The sequence below is a fragment of the Sciurus carolinensis genome, chromosome 5 (assembly GCF_902686445.1).
Source record: "Sciurus carolinensis chromosome 5, mSciCar1.2, whole genome shotgun sequence".
Taxonomy (NCBI): Eukaryota; Metazoa; Chordata; class Mammalia; order Rodentia; family Sciuridae; genus Sciurus; species Sciurus carolinensis.
Window position 1 is genome coordinate 105,582,723 of NC_062217.1, and position 4,351 is coordinate 105,587,073.

Consider the following 4,351-nt stretch of genomic DNA (forward strand, 5'->3'; position numbering starts at 1 on the left):
CTCCAATTTTTTAAAGTCTGAAATAAGGGTACCCATCCCCCATTCTAAAGAACAGGTCAACTTCACAGGATTCAATATAAAGTGGACAGATCAGTTCTAAGATGCTTAATCCTTCATTAACCTTAATTATCTAGGCAACTGGATATCCTAAAAGGAATAATATAGAAAGAGAAGGAGTTGGTTACCTAAATGAGAGTGTCCTTGATCATTAGGGAGGATTAAGCTTGCTTTCTACCCTATGGCAAATAGGAAGAAATTTCTAAGAGTTTAAGGACAATTTCAGAATGGAGAGAACTGTATATCACTCTCATGTTGAATTGCAGACACTAAGCGTGTGCAATGTGACATCATACAATGAAACTGCACAAGATGAGATGGTTTGGGGAAAGTTTAGTGTGTCCCCAGAGTTTGAAGATACAGCCAAATGTGACAAGACAAGCCCTGTTACCTGCTTCTTGCTTTCGGTATTCTAAAACTAAATAACTGTTGGGGCAGATTTGATGCCAGGGAAAGAAAACAGAAAAACCATCACATTTTGAATTAGCAAATATAGTAAAGGCCAGGTTGATGTATTAGAGTATGACTAGAACATCCAAAATATCCAAAAACTAATATCAGTAATTTTTCCCACTGTTTCCAAATGGGCCTCTTTTAACCCTAGGTCTTCAAAATTGCAGTAGTCATAAACTTTTGGAACTCCCACCATAACTACAGTATATGAAAATTCACAAAAGCACATATAAGCAAATACATTTTATAATAGAACACATACTCTGTCTCATTAAAACACCTCACCAATTGGATGAACCTGTAGAATATAGCAAGCCTGATTGTTCTTGCAGTGTAATTGCCTTTATTAATAAACCTTCACGAAATCATGCCCTTCTTAGCGTTTTTTTTTTTTTTTTTTTTTTTTTTTTTTTTTAGGAGTTTCATCAAACTGGTGTTGTCTTCTTGAAACCCAGGCAATTGAAAGAGGTCAGCAGAAGAACAAATTACCCAGGTCAGAGAATATGTAAGAGCAGATTTACAAGAACTTGCAAATCCATTTTGTGACAGAAAAAGACTATGAGTGCCTGTCTCTCCAAAGAAAGTTCATATTTTACAAAAATTTTTTGCTCTTATTTAAGGAAATTGTTTTTATTCTATAATTTCCCTTCTTTCTCTGTTATAATCCTGATGGTTCTGTAAACAACAATGGATAGATAGAACTAAGCAAGCAAGAAAAACTGGCAAAGCTGAACATAATTCTTTTCATTACCTGTTTTGAGCTACAGATGAGGAGCAAAAGAGGGAGATTATCTCTATTTGTTTGCAAGATTGTAATTTTGATTAACATTTAACTGGATATTTTAAAACCTGAAAATAAATCAAAGCTACCAAAATTAAATTTATGACATAATATTCAATTTTGTTGAAAATTTGAGAGCAAGTTTGAAGGCACTAACATGGAGAAAAAAGCATTTCTTCTTTTACACCAATAAATATAATGATAAATCTAGCCAATAAATTAGTTACATAAGAATTATGAAAATCTTAACTAGAAGCACTTACTTAGTCAACTTTCCCTTCTCATATGTATGCCTTGTTGACATTATTTGAAAGTTGGTTCTATCTTCTTTCTCATCTTAGGCATGATCTTCCTTATTTGTGTCCTATATGTATGGTGAACATATTTCATGAATTTCTTTTCTGTTGTTGAAAAATGATTAAGATGTAATTCCATCAAACACCTACTTCGTAAGGGAAGTCATAAAATGACTAACAGCCTACAAGAAAACAGAGTGAAGTACCCTCAGCCATGCATTTGGATGACTTTTTGTTTTTATTCATTTTTGATGGCTAAAACAAAAATCTCCATTTTTCTCAAATATGCTATTTCTTTGAAGGACTGGTATGTTATATTTTATGTCATCCATGTACATGTGTTTGTATTTTGCTGCTTGTAGTACTATAGTTTATAGAACTAACTTGTACCTTGGGAGTTAAGTCCCCCAAAAATTTATGTGTAAAGTTTATTTGTTCTATTGATTAAAGGAGATAGATAAAGAAGTTGCTGATTATTGTTTTAAAATTATTACAGAGAAGACATAGTAATTAAAAAAATAAATTAAAACATGTTTCTGTGTTAGATGTGGAAATGTTAGTTGCAAGGAGGTCCCAATTATACTAATGAAGGTCATGCTCTAAATCATTGTAGCTTTATTAATTTTTCTTTCCTCTGTTGCCTCTTCTTTGACTAACTATCCCAGGAATTGCCCGGAAAGGATTATAAAATAGATAAATAGAAGCATAATGAAACTTGAGGTGTGTAGAACAGAAGGCTAATTGGCTGGAAAATGAAAATTGTCACTGGAGAGTGACAGTTGGGTTTTTGAGGCAAGAGAGAAAACAAGTCAGATTTGAAGCCCCACCAGCAATGTATGAGTGTACCTTTTTCCCCACATCCTCTCCAACACCTATTGTTGTTTGTATTCTTGATCATCGCCATTCTAATTGGGGTGAGATGGAATCTTAGGGTGGTTTTGATTTGCATTTCTCTTATTACTAAAGATGTTGAACATTTTTTCATATGTTTGTTGATTGCGTGTAGGTCTTCTTCTGTGAAGCATCTGTTCATATCCTTAGCCCATTTGTTGATTGGGTTATTTGTATTCTTGGTATAATGTTTTTTGAGTTCTTTATATATTCTGGAAATTAGTGCTCTATCTGAAGTATGAGTGGCAAAGATATTCTCCCATTCTGGAGGCTCTCTCTTCACATTGCTGATAGTTTCCTTTGCTGAGAGAAAGCTATTTAGTTTGAATCTATCCCAGTTATTGATTCTTGCTTTTATTTCTTGAACTATGGGTGTCCTGTTAAGGAAGTCTGATCCTAAGCCAACAAGTTGAAAATTTGGACCTACTTTTTCTTATATAAGATGCAAGGTCTCTGGTCTGATTTCAAGGTCCTTGATTCATTGTGAGCTGATTTTTGTGCAGGGTGAGAAATAGGGGTTTAGTTTCATTCTGTTGCATATGGATTTCCAGTTTTCCCAGCACCATTTGTTGAAGCGACTATCTTTTCTCCATTGCATATTTTTGGTCCCTTTGTCTAGTATGAGAAAATTGTATTTATTTGGGTTTGTGTCCATGTCTTCTATTCTGTAACATTGATCTTCCTGTCTATTTTGGTGCCAATACCATGCCATTTTTGTTACTATTGCTTTGTAGTATAGTTGAAGTTCTGGTATTGCGATAACCCCTGTTTCATTCTTCCTGCTAAGGATTGCTTTAGCTATTCTGGGTTTCTTATTCTTCCAGATGAATTTCATGATTGCTTGCTCTATTTCTGTAAGATACATCATTGGGATTTTAATTGGAATTGCATTGAATCTGTATAGCACTTTAGGTAGTATGGCCATTTTGACAATATTAATTCTGCCTATCCAAGAACATGGGAGATCTTTCCATCTTCTAAGGTCTTCCTCAATTTCTTTCTTCAATGTTTTGTAGTTTTTATTCTAGAGATCTTTTACCTCTTTGGTTCAATTGATTCCCAAGTATTTTATTTTTTTTAAGGCTATTGCAAATGGAGTTGTTTTCCTCATTTCCCTTTCTGCTCTTTCGCCGCTTGCGTACAAAAATGCTTTAGATTTATGCGTGTTTGTTTTTATAGCCTGCTATTTTGCTGAATTCATTGATGAGGTCTCGAAGTTTTCTGGAGGAGTTTTTTGAATCCTCTAAATATAGAATCATGAAATCAGCAAATAGTGACAACTTAAGTTCCTCTTTTTCTATTCATAGCCCTTTAATTTCTTTAGTCTGCCTAATTGCTCTGGCTAGAGTTTCGAGGACAATGTTGAATAGAAGTGGTGAAAGAGGACATCCCTGTTTTGTTCCCGTTTTTAAAGGGAATGGTTTCAGTTTTTCTCCATTAAGAATGATGTTGGCCATGGGCTTAGCATAAATAGCCTTTACAAAATGTTCAGGTATGTTCCTACTCTCCCTATTTTTTCTAGTGTTTTGAGCATGAAGGGGTGTTGTATTTTGTCAAACGCTTTTTCTGCGTCAATTGAAATAACCATATGATTCTTATCCTTAAGTCTATTGACATGATGGATCACGTTTATTGATTTACGGATGTTAAACCATCCTTGCATTCCAGGGATGAACCCCACTTGATCGTGGTGCACGATTTTCTTAATATGTTTTTGGATACGGTTTGCCAATATTTTGTTAAGGATGTTTGCATCTATATTCATCAAGGATATTGGTATAAAATTTTCATTCCTTGATGCATCTTTTCCTGGTTTGGGTATGAAGGTGATATTAGCTTCATACAATGAGTTTGGTAGGGTACCCTCCTTTTC

At 34.3% G+C, this 4,351-nt stretch overlaps 1 pseudogene; it reads left to right on the forward strand.

Moving 5' to 3' along the window:
- Nucleotides 1-473, forward strand: part of LOC124985707 (protocadherin-15-like) — a 118,564-nt pseudogene extending 118,091 nt beyond the window's left edge.
- The last annotated feature ends 3,878 nt before the right edge of the window (nt 474-4,351 follow it).